Below are 18,397 nucleotides of genomic sequence, written 5' to 3'. Positions count from 1 at the left end.
CTTTCAGTTCATACAGCTTTGGTAATGGCAAGTTGTGTTGATTCGCGTTATCGCGTTGTGTGAACACTCAGCAGTTGTCCAGTGATAAAACCCGCGCGAGGAGAGCGTTGCGAGGATTAAATTCGCGTTTGGTCTGAATGCTGTAGTGCACACCAACAACTCTTTACACAGGCATGTGTCTTCCTCACAGATGAGTGAGTTTATGCTTCCCCAGGACCCTGGGGACATGTCTCCACCACTTTTTGAAATTGAACTGATTTGAAGACATTTTTTAAAGTACAATGTCTTAAATAACCTTCTGAAATACAGCTTGCAGTTGAATAACAAATGTTAATGCCTTTAGAAAGGTTTATTTGCACATTAAGAAAACATGCAATTAAATATAGAAGAAACTAAATGTGCATTTTCCAAAAAAAGTAACTTGAGCTAAACAAAAAAAAAACAAGCTGCTGATTATAAAATGACCCAAAACGTGCAGCACAATCAGTAACTTTAACAACTTCTTGACACAGTTTCTTTTTGGCCAAGTTTTCCATTCTCTCCCTGTGAACATGACAGAAGAGGAGGAGAGACTAAATCAGGCCTCAGCAGGGACAATATTACAGGAGAAAAGTTGATCTGCAGGAGAAACAGATGCGAAAGCAGCACAGAATGACTGAGAGCATTATATTCTATTATATTTATATATTTTGAAATGTCACATGCTGCCTGAATTTTGCGTTTGGTGCAGAAAGGATCACCAGAATGCAAGATATTAAGTGTTTAAAGGTCAAAATTTCACTGAGGATATCGTTAAAACACTGTTTACGGATCTTTTCCTGTCGTTCTCGTGAACCTAATATTGCATATTGTGACGTCTCATCAAGCCTTTAATCTAAGGCTGTATGTCCCCACCACTTTTCAACACAAAGTGACGCCCTTGGTATTCCTATCATCTATGTTGAAATGTCTAAAAAAGTATTAAATCTGAGCAGTTCATGAAAATAAAATGGTGTCCACTTGTAAATGACACAAAGAAAGAAAGGCAACAAACTAGGGTTTGAGACTCCGCTGCATCAGTTAGACAGCGAGAGAGATTTTATTTAAGGAGGGACGCAAACAAATACAGGAAACTCCAATCTGTCAGGTTTCAGTCCTTCTGGTAAAGGAGAGTCTCTCATTGCTTAAAATCCCTAAAATATAAATGCAGTTCAGTTCCTGACAGCAAAATATATCTGAAGTATTATTCTACAGGATCCAGCTGCATGAACTGTGACTCAGAGACGCTTTCTTCACTAAACCTGCCTTCAATCATTGAGCGTCTGAGTTCATTATTGATCTTGGAAACACGCTCAACTACAGGTTCACTTACGCAAGCATTATAACCAACGCAGTCTTCAGCAGCAGACTGAACTTTTAACTTTTCATCTGTGTTAGTTTAAAAGAATTGTGATCACAGGTGAGTTCATTCCACAACATTAACGCAGGTTTTGATAAAAAATCAGTGACACTTGTTCCCTGATTTAGCATTGCTAATTTATAATCAGCAAATGACATGTAATCAGTGCTTTCCATCACACTATATGGAGTTGTTTAAGTGATTATTGATGTATTTGTTTGTCGGTGTATAAATAGGTAATAAGTGAAAAAGATGTAGTCACATAAAATAAACGTTAACAGATACTGCACATTAATAAACACAGAATAATGTCTCTGCTTTCAGCCACATTATAGTGAGTGATAAAGATTTTATTATGATTATAAATGATAAATAAGAGTGTAATAAAGTGTCACAAGTCTGAACACCTTTACTGTTCAAACAACATGCAGGCGTTGATTTAGAAACTTCCAGATTGTGAAGAAATAAAAGATGAAATATAAAATAACCCACCTCTTTGTTTCGACCCTCAGAGAAGTTGGGGACACACTCCACCAGCTGAGCCATGGCGTCTGCAAACTGAATGAAAAGAGTTCAACCTCAAACTTTCAGCCCGCAGGTCCAACTAACCCCCCAAACCCCCCCGACTCCCCCATGTTTGGTTTACAGAGTCCAGCGGGGTGAGTGTAGGTCAGCTGACAATGATTAGACTCTGCTTACTAAACCAACAGCTTCACACACGCTTCATGCAGACAAACCAGCAGTGGAAAGTGCTGCTATAGCGCCCCCTACAGCAACTCACCCCCCATAACACCCCACCATAACGTGTTCATTTCAACTGATTATAAACAGGATGTCATTGAACACTATGGATTACAGAAAGGTTTGTTTTAGTACTGCTAACATGGAGCATTTATTGATTACAGGTCATTCTTCAAGGTTTGATTGGGCTCACAGTGGTTTTCTACCTGTAAACACTATTTTAACCCAAACTGATTTGATTGAATAAATTCATTCATTCACTAATCGACAGGTTGTATCCAGTTTACTATCATACTGCTCTCTGTCTTGATAATCTATTGATCCTCAGAGAAAAGCAATTGTTGTGAGGACAGAGGTCAAAGTTCAGGGTCTGACAGATTACAGTTTAACCACAGTGCATTTACTTTGGTTAGTTCAATGCAGCGGTTAAAAAATGGCTGAGCCTTTGGAGAAAGACAAGGAAGTTCTTAAAACTCACTGAAAACAGGAATTCAAGATTTTAAAAGTAAAGCATCTCTATGTAAACCATTACGTTTAAAGTAAAAGACAGGAAAGTCACAGCTGCATGTTGCCTGTTGGGGTTAATTATTTGAAAAAGTTAAATCACATGAAGTCAAACTCCAGCAAACACTTAACTGTTAATCAGTGATCAGCTGGATATCTGACAGCTGATTGGTTCAGAGGAAAACCATTCAGTCCCCGGCGTTGTTGACTCATGAAGGCTGAGAGAGAGATCATAAATGTGTCTGCTGCCGTTTCTTTCAGGTAGAAAACAGTTGTCTTGTGTCTTTGCTGTCAAAACAAGCTTGATGCACAAGTTCAGGCTACACTGTAAAAACTCCTCTAGTTTAAATCATCAGAGGTGCATTTACCAAAAATAACCTTCATGCTCCCCTCAGGATGAGCTGTAAAACCAGCGCCATCATCAGGTCAACATGTTATTGTGTCCAACACTTTGGTTTATGACCAAATACCTGCAGAGCTGATGACATTCCCATCAGCCTCAGCTGTACTCTGCTTACTGCTAACTAGCGCATGTTAGCATGCTAACACACAAAACTCAATTAACATGGTGAACATGTATACCTGCTAAACATCAGCATGTTAGCATTGACATTATGAGCAATAGTGTTGTAGTACTCGAGACCGGTCTTGAGACCACTTTTTGATGGTCTTGGTCTCCTCTTGGACTCAACCGCATTTGTACTGTCCCCCCTTCCCACGATGGTCAGCATGGAAAAGGAGCGTTGAATAAAGACGCTTACGTTGATTTCAGCTCTTAGTGTTTGTAAGTTGGTGTTTTAACAGGAATGTGGATCTGTCAGATCAGTTTGAGAAGCACCTGTGATCTCGTTGCACATTTTATTGTGTGTCATTAATGTGGGGAACTGGTCTTGGTCTTGACTTGGTCTCAGTTTGGGAGGTCTTGACTACAACACTAATGAGTATGTTAGCATTTAGCAAGTAGCATGGCTGTAGACTTAGTTGGGGTTTTATTATTTTTTAACCACCTTGGTAGATTTTTGAAAAATGCAGTAAATTAGCAGCTTATTCTTTGATGAGGTTTGTATTGTTTTGATTCTGCACAGACGTGACCATGGGACAGTTTTACTGTCCGTGGCTGAGACCGTTTCCCTTTTGGTGATCGATTATATTTTTCTAATCAAACAAATAAAAATAAAAATTTACAGAAGCTAAAGATTTACAAGTCAGAGGAATTTTATCATTATTTGACGTTCAGGCTTCACTTACTGATTTGTGGTTGTTTTTGTGTCTGATTTCCCCTCCAGTCAATCAACGAATTAAACTTTATTGATATAGCACCTTGCCCCCAGGTAAGTGTTGTTCAAGTGCTCAGAGGTGGCTTACAACATAAAACATGAAAGTTTGATGAAAACAAAAAAGTACAATTTAGAGACATACGATTAAAATGTGATTAAAATGCCAAAAGTGGAATAAAATTAATAAAAACTAAATAGACTCAGTTTAAAACGTGGGATTTTTTGCAGTGTGGATTCAAACAGTTAATGAACAACTTGGAGCTGCTGTGTTTTATGATGCCATAATTCGCTTTTTATGAGCTAGCTGACACTTCCTCCACTGCAGCACGGCTCACCTCAAATATAAAATAACATGGGTAGATTAAAGAAACTTTAAACACACTGAAACGTCTCCGATCCGAAGCCACTAATCAACATGGACTTTTGGTTTTTGCTTGTTTACATTTTGGGTAAGAAAGCTTCAGCTTGTCTTTTTATTTTAGACATTTCAACAGGACTTTTCATGTGTTTATGAGTTATAGTGTTGGGTTGTTTAGTTAGTTTATAGCTGTAAAGTGTAAACTGAAGAGGCAAGTTTTCTTAATTAATCACCTCATAACTTCTCCTTCTTGCAGAACTCCCCAATTATCAAGGCTCAAGGCTTTAAACAATAACTATCAAGGACTTTTGGGGCTCTGTACCTACCTCATGTTGGTACATTTCTGATTGATTTGTCCTAATTCCAGTCTAAATTTGAATTTCTGATCTCAGAACCGGACTGTGGGTTGATTAGTTGATTTAACATATTGCTGTAGCTGCTGTCAGTTAAATTTTCTGATATTTCACTGAACATTCAATAAAGTTTTTGTTTATTTATCAGGGATAATGGAGAGTCATTCATTGTCCCAGATTTAGTTAGATAAATTTGTTCATCAGTCCCTGGGCAGGCAAATACAGATAAATGTAAAATAATGTTGGGAGATTCATAATGTGAGTAATTTGATAAATTTGGCTTAATCATTCAGCACTATTTCAAATATATATATAAAAATACTCCACCCAACAACGTATGTGTGGCACCTTACACACAAACAAATACATTTACATTAGAAGTTAAAAATATGATAATAACTTATTTGAATATGCTGCATTATTGGTTAAAATGTTGAACCACACTAGCAGCTCGTCGATAAAGAGCATTTTCAGTCAGTCCTCCACTTTGATCCAGACTGAAATATATCAATAGCTGCTCTCGAACATGTTAATGTGTCCAACACTTTGTAACTAAAGACTTACACTGTGCTTAGTTAGCGTGCTAAACTAAGATGGTTAACATTATTCCTGCTAAACATCAAAATGTTAGCATTGCCATTATGTTAGCGTGCTGATTTTAGCATGTAGTTCAAAACATTGCTGTGTCTAAGTAGAGCAGCTAAATTTGTCCTATCCAATCTAATTATTGTAAAAATGTTGTCTCCTCACAGCTGTTCCTTTGGCCGCCTCTAGAACTGGAGCACAGTCCACCACTACAACATCATCAGCATCAAATACCACCGACCAAACCTCCAACACTGTATTCCCAATACTAGCTTCTACCGCTACTGCCACTGTTGATTCTGCTACTGTTCCCTTTACTACTACTACTTCTTCTCCTACTACTACTGCTGATGCTTCTTTTACTGTTCCTACTGACCAAACCAATGCTACTGGACAAACCACTATAACTTACCACCAAAATACTACAACTACAACTAGCAGTGATCTGACCAGTACCTTCTCCCATACCTTATCTTATCCCAGTACTGCAACGACTTTAACCACTTCCGACTTCCTCAATGCTACTACAACAACTACAACTAGCAGTGATCTGACCAGTACCACCTCTTATCCCAATACTGCAAGTACTTTAGCCACTTATTCAACTACCAGTGCAGATCCACTTAGTCAACCAACGTTGACTTCTACTCCTCCTCCTCTTCTTACTCCTCCTCCTTCCACTATTCCTCCTCCTCCTCCTCCTCCCACTACTATTCTTACAACTCCTCCTCCTAATACCACTACCACTACTCATCTTCCTAATACTACTACCGCTACTGATCCTCCTAATACTACTAATACTACTACTGCCGCTACTGATCCTCCTAATACTACTAATACTACTACTGCCGCTACTGATTCTCCTAATACTACTAATACTACTACTGCCGCTACTGATCCTCCTAATACTACTACTGCCGCTACTGATTCTCCTAATACTACTAATACAACTACTGCCGCTACTGATCCTCCTAATACTACTAATACAACTATTAACGCTACTGATCCTCCTAATACTACTAATACAACTACTGCCGCTACTGATCCTCCTAATACTACTAATACTACTACTGCCGCTACTGATCCTCCTAATACTACTAATACAACTACTGCCGCTACTGATCCTCCTAATACTACTAATACAACTACTGCCGCTACCGATCCTCCTAATACTACTAATACAACGACTGCCGCTACTGATCCTCCTAATACTACTAATACAACTACTGCCGCTACTGATCCTCCTAATACTACTAATACAACTACTGCCGCTACTGATCCTCCTAATACTACTAATACTACTACTGCCGCTACTGATCCTCCTAATACTACTAATACAACTACTGCCGCTACTGATCCTCCTAATACTACTAATACTACTACTGCCGCTACTGATCCTCCTAATACTACTAATACAACTACTGCCGCTACTGATCCTCCTAATACTACTAATACAACTACTGCCGCTACCGATCCTCCTAATACTACTAATACAACGACTGCCGCTACCGATCCTCCTAATACTACTAATACAACGACTGCCGCTACTGATCCTCCTAATACTACTAATACAACTACTGCCGCTACTGATCCTCCTAATACTACTAATACAACTACTACCGCTACTGATCCTCCTAATACTACTAATACAACTACTACCGCTACTGATCCTCCTAATACTACTAATACAACTATTAACGCTACTGATCCTCCTAATACTATTACTCCTCCTCCTCCCACGACTATTCTTACAACTCCTCATCCTACCACCACTACTCATCCTACTACTACTACTACTCATCCTACTACTACCACTACTCATCCTACTACTACTACTACTACTACCACTACTCATCCTACTACTACTACTACTACTACTACCACTACTCATCCTACTACTACTACTACCACCCCCCCCACTACCACTCCTCTGGTTTGTAAAAACGGTGGGATATCACTGAATGGTGTCTGTATCTGTCCTGATGAATGGACCGGAGCAACATGCTCAGTAGGTGAGTCAGGTTTAGCAACAGAAGTACAGTCCACAGTTTTTCTAATTATTTCTAAAAATATTAAAGTTGCTTCTGATCTGTTCTCAAGCAGAAATCCTCTAGCCCTACCATTCGCCCCAAAATCGTATTTATTGAGTATTTCGTGGTCTCCAGCGGATTGACTTTCTCCATTTTGGACAATGGGCTCCACTTTCTTGTCAAATCAACAGCAGGCTAACACTCATTTTGGGTACTGCTATCCTGTCACAATTTTAGTTTTGTTTCACCACATAGTCTTTTGATTTATAAATTTAAACTCATACCATTACTAAAAAATACAATTTCTTAGTCAAATACTGAGCAAGTTCTTAAGGTCACACCAGCATATGGAGTCTATGAATTAACACTGTATGCAGACGACACTCAATCTTCATTTGAGACATTTTCAAATCAAACAAACTTGCATCCAGTCACATCTTTTTCTGCCTTTGAATGAAATCACACCTCATCTACAATTTGCCTCGTGTTCTGTCTGAACACACCTTCAAGCGTCTTGTTTACCCACTCAATAGAACATCAACACTTAGTAGCAGATCATTATTTAATGTTAATGTCAACCTCCTTTCCAAGGCCAACTGACCAGCAAATCAAAACACAGCTTATTTTTTGTTAAACTTGTCCTCTTAGGAAATTTCTGTGAAGCAGATAAGCTCAATGAACACCTGTTCCCGCGCACACCCATCGGCTGGTTTGCATATTCTGAGCAAAAATGTCCCAAAGGAACAAGTGGTGGTGAGTTTCGACCAACCATCACTCTACATATTCATCTATTGCTATCTATCAATCTGTAAGTGTCCAACCATCCATAATATTCTGGTGTTTTTCTTTCCAACCCTTATTAAATTTCCACCCAGCTGGTAAACCACGGGCTTCGACTAGATGTTCCATGAAGAACGGAACACTGAGTTTCGACCGTCCACCACAGGTGCTCCAGTGTGACCAGACGCTCAGTGACATACAACAAAATGTGAGAATCACATCACAGGAAACAGTGAAGGAAAGGCTGAATGTTAATTTGTTAAAAACAAACAATTCCAGCTTAATGGCCAGTTTTGGCATTGATGTAGAAAGGAACATCCCATACAATATTTAGTTCAGGTTAAGGATAACATTTTGCATGAATGAAAGCAAATGTCTTTCCTCTCTCAGCTTACTAGTCCAGCTGATTTAGAGATGCTGGCGAGCAGCACTCAAATTCTGACCTCCAACCCCGAAGAGCTAACGGCAGAAAATGTTACAACTGCAGCTCAGATTGCCAACACACTGCTGCTGTCTCCAAACGCCACAGAGGTACAGACTGTCAACGAATCTGAAGAAGAACAAACTGCTCTTTTAAACTAAGTTTAAAGTGTGCAGTAGACGGCCAAGACCAAGCTACGACGACTATACAATAGTGATAATTTGAAGGATAAAAACTTAAATGTACTGTATATATCACTTTTAATACATATTTTGATGTAACTATACTCGGTGTGTGCCATGTTAATGTTTGCATTGCAGACTGTCAGGGTGGCAGCAGTAGCTACAGTCAGCCAGCTGCTGAATGCCAGCACGCCGGACGATAGCCAGGAAAACAACGCTACTCTGGGGTAAACTTCATCTTATCTTTGTTACAATTACTGCAAAGAATCTGCCTCTGCTAGCTTGTTCACATCTCAGGTTTAATCGCCCATGTGTTCCGTGTAAAAAATGTTCACCTTTACAGACCTATTGTAGCCAGAAGCTGGGGAGAGAAGTTTTCTCATGACAGAAATACGTTTGACTGTAGCTGAAGTGGGGGATTCAGGATCAAAATAGGGTTCAATTAGCTTGAAAATGAGGTGTCCACAGTTGTTTGGTTTTCAGTTCATATCAGAGCTTTCAGAAAAGAAATCCCCAGTTCCTCTGTTGTAATCATGACTTGGATATTGATGTGAAAGCTATTTACAAGTTCCTCAACAATGAATCAGAGCTTTACACCAGCTTCATCTGCATTTAATAAAAGCCGGGACACTCACTTGATGCTGTTTTGGCTTGAGATCGAAGCCCTACAGGAGCCTTAAAAGAGACAAGAAAAATCCTGATGTCAATACTTCAGATTTTAAAGCCGTTTGTTAGTTTTCTAAATGAATAAAACAAGATCCGAAGAATCTGACCAAACAACAGTTTTCAATACTTTCTCTTACAAACTCTCTTCGGACTTTAAATGCATCCACTTGGCTGTTTGATTTCAGGTACAAGGTTGTTAGTCATTAAACAGCACAAGGCTGCATAACGAAACCAAATGTGTAGTTCCTTCATGCTGCACACACAACATGTAATTAAGTGGAGGCTTGTATTAAAATATGGTAACATATAATATAATAATAAAATAAAACAATACACTTTCTTATATACATATATACAGACACGTATCTACACCGAAAAACCCTGTAAAACACAGAGTCCACCTTCTCTCATCTGGGCGGAGACTTGCTCTGACAGCTCAGAACCTGGACCACCTGCCGAGTGCTTGATCCGGGCTGTTGATTGGGCAGGTCTCTGTAACGAAGTGGGCACAACAGTCTCTGAATTCTGTTGTCTGGTCAACATGAGTCCCTTTTGGTCCAGACCGGATCTTTAGGAGCAGAATTAAGTCCCAGCTGGGCCAGCATGGCTCCTCACTGGCTCTCTTTCCTCTCCTCTGAGCGATCACCCGCCGTGGCACCTGGTCCGGTTGTTTGGGCCGGGTGGATAGTGGTCTGCTGCTCTTTAATCCAAAAACCCCGTCTTCATCTTCCAATGACAGTACTAATGTCAGAGGTAACGCATGTTTGGAAAAAAAGCCATAAAAAACAAATAAAAAACAAAAGTATAGCGAAGTTTGAAGGAGCTACCGGCTGCTGCTTCTACAAGCGCTGCCGGTTGCCAAATGGTTTTCAGTTGGTAAATGAGCAGTGCCTAAAGTCGAGTTCAGCCTTTCATTTCATCTGAATTTTTTACCCTGCAGATTTGACAATGTTAGTATTTCTATATATTTCTGTGTATTTTGTGGCCAGCCTTACGGTGACCCTGGACCAGCTCTCTGTGAACCTCAGCCAAAGTCTCAACACGTCTCAGAGTCAAGTAGTCCAACCAAACCTGGTGGTCCAGTCGGCACAAATCCCTGCTGCAGACACTCAGGGAGTCCAGTTCACCTCTCTCTCAGGTCAGTGTCATGATTTTGAAGCCGGTCACATGATCTGATCAACCTCTCAGGTGTTCAGTTCTGCACTTTGAAAGCTGGTCTTATCCATCTAGAACTATAGCCAGGACAGGGATCATAAATTACCAATGACTGAATTATTATGGAACAAAGTTTTATTTACCAGCAGACCACCATGATGTCCCACTGATTTTATATGATCGTCTGTCCTGCTCTGTCCAGGTGACTCCAGGCTTTTAATTAGTCTAAAGTCCACATCAGCTGCGGTGTTATTTAATCTGCTGGATAAAGGTTCAGCGAAATTTTATGATGTTAATAGTCATAACTCTGTTCTGTGTCCTGCTGTGTCTCCGGTTTAGTCTTTCTTTTATTGTCTGTTTGTACTGCTGGTCTTTCCTCATGTTTCTGTATTTTTGCAGCATTTCAATAACAGTAGGTTGGACTTTTTTGTGAACTTATCTTTGTTTTTGTCCAAAAGCTGCTGGCAGTCAGCACCACAGCTGGATTTGTTTTTCACTGATCTCCCAAAAACCGCAACTAAATGAAATGGGTGGCCACGTCCACGTCTTTTATAGCCAGCGGTTGATGTCGAGGGCTACAGAAGCTTAAAGGGGACAATAATAATAATAATAAATAATAATAATAAACACATGTGCAGCCAGGTGGTGAAGTAAGAAACAAATGATTCTCTGTTTCGCAAACCAACATCTGAAATATAGCAGCAAAGAAGACGGAGCAGTTTGTGTTTCTGTGATTAGGAACGTCTGGCAGTTTTGTTGCTGACCGAATTCAGCTGAACACCAACGTGTCAACAGTTGTGGTGGAAAACGGGTTCGTAGCCGACGCCCTCATATACATAAGATTCACACCAGGTGAGTTAACTGCAACTGAGTGAACCTGCAAACTGTTTTATGGCTCACTCCGCTGTTTTACTGCATGGTAGTTGACTGCATAAAATAAAGGTTATTAAAGTCTCAAACATGCAAAATTGCACATCTTTGTAAAAAGTTTTATAAATGTTCTACAAATAAACCTGTCAGTTTCTTCTTGTGTCTGAAGAGGCTGTCAGTGGCCGTCAGAAGCCATCAAACGTCTCGCTGGGTTTCGTCCTCTACCAGAACGACCGTTTCTTCAGGTCGAGGCGGTATAGAAGGGGACGGGCCACCATCAGGGTCCTGTCGGCCAGCGTTAGAGGTCAGGAGCGCAGCGTGGTGCCGCAACACGTGGAGATGCTGTTCAGACCAACGGTAAGAAAATCAGATTTTAATTTAACAATTGTTTAAGGGCCTGTACCGACTTTTCCCGAACGCACACACGATTTCATGTAAAAGTCTGATACTGTGGCTACAACCTGTGTTTTTAACCTAAATTTGTTTCCATACAGTCTAATTGTCACCCATTAAAAAGTAGCTGTTTGTTTCAGTGGAACTGTTAATGGTTTGTTTTTTATGGCACCAATAAACCTGAATGATCTGCTGTGGATTCATCATGACAGTGGCTGCTGTGGGATTCTTTTCTGTTGTAGAGGAGGTATAATGAAAAACGACACTAAAGAGTACCCAGGGCCTTAAAAAGCGACACCAAGGGGTCTTGACTAAGCGCCCATGTGTTGAGTTGGGAGTAAGAATGTGTTGCAATAACTTGATAACGTGATTCTCTGACTTTTAGTCCAGCGCCATCATAAGGTCAACGTGTTGATGGGTCCAACACTTTTATGACCAAATACCTACAGAACTGATGATATTCCACATCAGCCTCAGCTGCACACTCTGTTTACTGCTAATTAGTAGGGTTGCAACTAAAAACTATTCTGATTATCAATTAATCTGTTGATTTCTTTTGCGATTTTATCGATTATTTATTTCTCACAATGTTCAAATGTTGTGTTTTATCCATCTCTCCAGGTCCAAAACCTTAAGACATCAGGTTTACAATTATAAAAAGACCAAGAAAACAAGCAAACATTCACATTACATCTACAACCTGTACAAAAAATTACTGTAGTAATTGATTATCAAATTAGTTGCCAATTACTTGCAAATGTAAGCATGCACACATGCTGAACTCCTTTGTTTGTTGTTTTTGGCTAACAACTTCAAAACAAGCTAACGGGTTACAAATTGTATGCGGACCTTAGTAGACATGGCGAAGATTGCGCCATGCAGACTCGCTTTGGTTGCGAAAAGCATGAATTGCTCTTGTTTTCCCAAAGAGCTGATGTTTGATTTCAGTTCTTCTGTTACAAGGTCAAACTGTGTAAATGCATGAGCAAAGTTAGAGGCTTACAGATGTTGTATCTGCTGCTGTCTCAGATGATGAATGGGACGTCTCTGTACGACTTCGCCTGTGTCTTCTGGGACTACAGTCTGCAGGACTGGAGCACTGACGGCTGCTCTAAAGGGAACGCTTCAGACGGAGTCCTGAGATGTTTCTGCAACCACACCACCAACTTCGCTGCTCTCTGGGTGAATATCACAAGTGTGCACTGAATGTTAATAAATTTCAAATGAGTGGAGAAGAATGTTGTGGGAAGTCTGCTGGACAAAAAAGATTTATCATGTTGATGAGCTAAAAGGTTACACCATGACCATCAGGTATTTAATCAGATGTACACTTTCTTGCTTGAAGCTACTTGTTGAAAGACTTGAATGATGAAAATGTGATTCTGTCTTTGTTTTTCAGTCCTTCAGAGAGAAATATCAATATGCAGAAGCACTGGATGATTTCTATCGTTGGGCTTTCTTTTTCCATTCTGGGTTTGGTTGTAACGATCATTCACCACATTAAAGTGAAGTAAGGCGTTATACTATATTACATCAAAATGTTCCATTGTATTTTGTTTACTTTCTCACCGTCTACTCTTTCACAGTCAGTTCTTTAAGTTAGCAATTAGGTTGGCATTTCTTTAAGCATTTCACTTTCAGCCTTTTGGTTAGCTTTCCTCAGTGCCCCTTATTCAGAGTCACTCTCTGGTGGAAAGTAACAAGTACAGTACTTTCTACTGCTACTCTACGACATTTTTACTACCTTTATTTATTTCAGAACAGGGAGACGCAACACATGAGACACAATTAGCTTAAGAATCGCAGTTTTTCTCAGTCCGAACACACATCAATTCAATCAGTGTGACTTCCACTTCCCGAGGACATCTATATCTCTGATGTTCATCCAGTATAAACCTGAAGAAATCTGTTTGGAAAGCAGAGGAAAAAGACACTTCTCATGGCTCCAGAACTGGGAATCATCAGGCTTTTAAGTTTTCTACAGTACCTTATTCTCAAAATATAACCGTCTCTGTTTAGCTTTCAGAAAAACTCTCGTGGGGTGCAGAACAACAAGGACTCTAAAATCGCTCTGCTGTGCATCTACCTCAGCCTGCTGGCCTTCATCATCACCTTCCTCTCTGGCGTTGGAAACTCAAGCACACAGAACAACGCTCAGGTGCAGGTCAACAGTCAGACCAACGTTATCCCAGGGTCTGATGAGCACGTGGAGCCGGACCAAGGCTCGTGCTCGGCGGTGGCGGCTCTGCTGCAGTTCTTCCTGTTAGCCACCTTCATGTGGAACAGCGTGTACGGCACTCAGCTGGTGCTGCTGGTCCGGACGTTGCGCCGCAGTCTTCCTCCACACTGGACTAAACTCAGCCTCGCTGTGGGATGGGGTACGAGATTTAAGTTCAAATCTTTGGGACGTGAGCTGCAATTCTGCTCCGCCAGGCAGCTCGTTGGCAAGCGTATATGGGGGTTGTTCTCATGTGTTTTTCTATTATAATTGAATTATTGATGGTAGAACATAAGGTGTCCTCTATGACAACAAGAATAATAGGTGGTGACACTTTAACATTCTTTGTCTTTAATAATGAGTGTTATACATTACAAACATGCAATGAACAGTTTTTAGGCACTATAATATAGCTGGAAGCAGATATAAGGACATTTTAAATCTTCATTAATGTTTAACTTCTCTTTTGGGTTTTACTGTATTGTCATTTATTATGAGTTTATATAGCAGCCTCCACTTGTGTTTGTTCACAGGAGTAGTTGTACTTTAGTACACACTTAGATCTGTTTTATAGCTACAGTAGTGTTATAATCCAGCTACTACATGTTTTTGCAATGAGTATAGTTTTCGAAACAATCTAGCAAAGTGTGTTACACAGAAAAACTAAATTAAAACAAATCATCATAATGAAATAGTGGAAAAACTAAATACAATAAAATAAGTCAAATTAACTGATGAAAAACATAAAAATAAAACTTAAAGCTTGTTTACAATATTATTCCCGAAACACCATAAAACTGTGAATTGTCTATTTACTCTTCCTCTTGTTTGTTCATATTAAATAAACTAGATTTTTTTACCTTTTACACAGCTAGGATAGCGTCAGTCTTTATGCTAAACTAATCTAACGAACTGCCGGCTGTAGCTTCATATTAGCGTACAGACATGAGAGTGGAATCAATCTGAACATCTGACTGTCCGAAAAAGAACAAGGGTCGTGTTTAAACAATTCGTTGAAGTACGTTGAAGGCTGAGCCCAAACACTTCTTGACCATTACGATAATCTGTTAAAGCATGGCGCTAACAACAACAATGAAAGGATATCCTCTTCAAATTTAAAGTTGCATTTAAAGCCATTTTATCTGTTTTAACTTCCTGTCTCCTCTTAGGTGTCCCAGTAGTCGGAACAGCAATCACACTGGGAGCCACCTACAGGGTTGACAATCCTCTGGGATACAGGCAGGAGGAATTGTGGGTCTATTAATATCATTACCTTTACTAATTTATTAACTGACACTTTTTGCATCACTTCTTCAATTCTTAATTTTCCAGTTAAAATCTGTGTCTCTAAATTAACTTTAGGATCTTTGGAAACTTTGGATCTAAATTAGAGTTCAAAATAAAATTGTGGGTGTTTTTTGATCAAATCTTGTAGACAAAATCTGATCTTTTATTTCTGGTCCTCTAGCTGCTGGCTCGCAGCTCTGGATAAGGCCAAACGGTTCGACTTTGGGAAGCCGATGTTTTGGGGTTTCCTGCTTCCAGTTGGTCTGATTCTGATCTACAACATCGTACTGCTGGTTCTGGCCTCTCTGATCACGTGCAGGACAGACCCCAATCTGAAAAGGTAGTGGACGTTTCATTTCCCATCGTCGCATGTTTATCTTAACTATCTTAAAACGAGACAGAATGAAATCTCAGCTTTTTCCCCTGTAACTTTCCAACTTAATTTCACAATTTTATTCTTTAAATGTTTAGCTCTCGCTGTATTTCTGCTGATGAAAAACAGCATTCATTGTTGTCATGTTATGGTTTAAAGAATAACTTTAATTCACAAACCTGTTTCTGATGCGCAGCAACAACCGTCGGTCCTTGTGGAAGAAGTCCTCATCAGCTTTTCTCTGTCGGTCTTACTGGGTCTGTCTTGGACTCTGGGGTACCTGGTGCTCGTCACTACAGGACACACCCACCTGGTCTTCAGCATCGTCTTCTGCCTCTGTACAACAACACAGGTACGTTACTTTGATATCACAATTTATATGAACTGAAATAATCCATCCACCTCACAGGTGTGGCATTTCAAGTGCTGATCTGACAGCATGGGTATTGCACAGGTGTGCCTTAGGCTGGCCTCAATAAAAGGCCAGTCCAAAATGTGCAGTATCTGGTGTGACCACCATTTACCTCACACAGTGCAACACATGTCCTTCGCATTGAGTTGATCAGGTTGTTGATTGTGGCCTGTGGAGTGCTGGTCCGCTCCTCTTCAGCGCGAAGTTGCAGCCAGGTCGAGATCCCGAGGACGATGAGCCTGCAGATGAGCTTCACTGAGACATTCTTTGGTTATGCAAACCGATTGTTGCACCAGCTGTCCGGGTGGCTGGTCTCAGACGATCTTGGAGGTGAAGATGTTGGATGTGGGGGCAACAGCTCTGGTGGACATTCCTGCAGTCAGCATGCCAACTGCACGCTCCCTCCAAACTTGTGACATCTTTGTCATTGTGCTGTGTGATGGAATTGCACATTGTGAATGGGCCTTTTATTGTGGCCAGCCTAAGGCACACCTGTGCAATACCCATGCTGTCTGATCAGCATCTTGATATGCCACACCTGTGAGGTGGATGGATTATCTCGGCAAAGGAGAAGTGCTCACTAACACAGATTTTGACAGATGTGTGAACAATATTTGAGAGAAATAGCAACTTTCTAAATTCTTCCATCTCACGGAGAAAAGAAGTCAGGTCAAAATAAAATTTGCATTATTGACATGAATGTTAACAGTATTACCAAAGCTAAAGGAAAATACAATAAAAAATCTATTCATATAGTTCATCGAATAAATAAAATTGTATTTCTACATATTGGATATAGAATAATATTATCTAATATTGTTAATTTCTCTATGTCTTCTTTCATTATGGCTGTGTCTCCTTCTGGCAACAATAACAGAAGCCATTTCTGCGCAACACCTGCCGGTTTGCACCTTCCTTTCAAACGTATTAAATACTGAGGATGATGCAAATGTATTTGGGTTGTTGGATAGTACCTCTAAATTAATGAAATAGGAAATCAAAGGTTGCCATTTGTGGAAAAAATGACTTCCAATGTAACAATAAGGAACGTCTTGCCAGTAAGGATGTGAAAGCTATTATGTCCTTTTGTGAAGGGTTAAGTACAAGTGAGGGGTCGGGAATCCCAAATATAGCAATCAGAGGGCAAAGTTGGAGATTTACCCCAGAACAGAGGACACAATAGTAAAATAACCTTTCAGATCAGGACACAGAAAAAACATGGGGCTAAGGTGACAAGGAGAGCCATGGCATTCATCACATTTCTCTCCCACTACCAGAGACAGTTCAGATAGTCTAGACTTAGAGAAATGTGCCCTGTATAAGACCTAAAACTGAGTAAGTCCGAGACAAGAACAAGAGGTGGTAGATCGTATCCTCTGAATGGCCTGTTCTCAGGACTCCTCGGGTATTTGCATTCCCAGTTTGTTGATTTGCTTCTAAAGTATTAAGCAGTCTGGCTGCTGTTTTGTTTGTTCTACACCTTCATGCTCAGACACAGGAGCAACTTTATGTGACATACAGTATAGTCACATAACGAAGTGTTTGGAAGGAAAACAAAGAAAGAGGTGCTGAATTTAAACTTTCAGTCCAACAGTGCAATGTATATAATGTGTAACTTTGTACAGCAAAAGCAAACATATTTTTGAATGGAGTTTGGAATAAAGAGGCTAACCTTCGTCTTCCTGCTCTGCTGTGTTCAGGGGTTTCAGATCTTCATCCTCTTCACGGCCAGAACACAGAGCTTCAGAGCCACCGTGTTGCGGTCTGCTCAGTACTTCTCATCTGTCAGCATCCAGCTCAACTACACAAAGTACAGTCTGTGGAAGAACTTATGGAAGACGGCCAACTCCGAGTCCTACAGAGACCTGAGAAACAAGGAGGGGTCCACCACCGAAACCCTGTAGGCAAGACATTCAAGTGCTTTGGTGCAAATATACTGCATGCGTGTGAGGAAATCTTTGGGTTTATTACTCTGTGTTTGTGAACGTGAGTCATGGAGGACATTAAGATACTGCAGAACACTTTGCTCCAAAATTCCTGAACACACGGATACAAAACACATATTTATAGATTCAGCATGACTTTCATGTTCTGATAAACAAAACTGAGACAAAGACGCTGCAGAACCTGCCTGAGAATCTTCATGTTTTCAAGTTTCCTTCAGAACCACAGCGATCCAGTGTCTGCACATCCATGCTAACAGCTAATTCAGCTACTTTTAATGGGGACAGTTCAGCAGAACTCAGTATAACATCATGCAAAGCAGGCTAACAAGGAAGAATCCACCAGAGGAACTACATTTCCCATTGGAACCCCCAGGTGGAGCCAGAAAATGGTGCTGGGAAAATCACTCGAACTTTGGGATCTAAGTGGCTGACAGAACAAAAGGATAAAAAAAACTGGTCAGAATCAAA

General features: G+C 40.3%; 1 pseudogene; it reads left to right on the top strand.

The window, feature by feature from the left end:
• The first annotated feature begins 6,949 nt into the window (after positions 1 to 6,949).
• On the top strand, positions 6,950 to 17,986 carry LOC119889549 (annotated as a pseudogene).
• The last annotated feature ends 411 nt before the right edge of the window (positions 17,987 to 18,397 follow it).

This window comes from Micropterus salmoides, unplaced genomic scaffold, assembly GCF_014851395.1.
Source record: "Micropterus salmoides isolate LMB-PRFRI ecotype aquatic unplaced genomic scaffold, ASM1485139v1 Ms_hic_scaffold_530, whole genome shotgun sequence".
NCBI classification, from domain to species: domain Eukaryota; kingdom Metazoa; phylum Chordata; class Actinopteri; order Centrarchiformes; family Centrarchidae; genus Micropterus; species Micropterus salmoides.
This window is presented reverse-complemented; position numbering and strand designations above follow the sequence as displayed.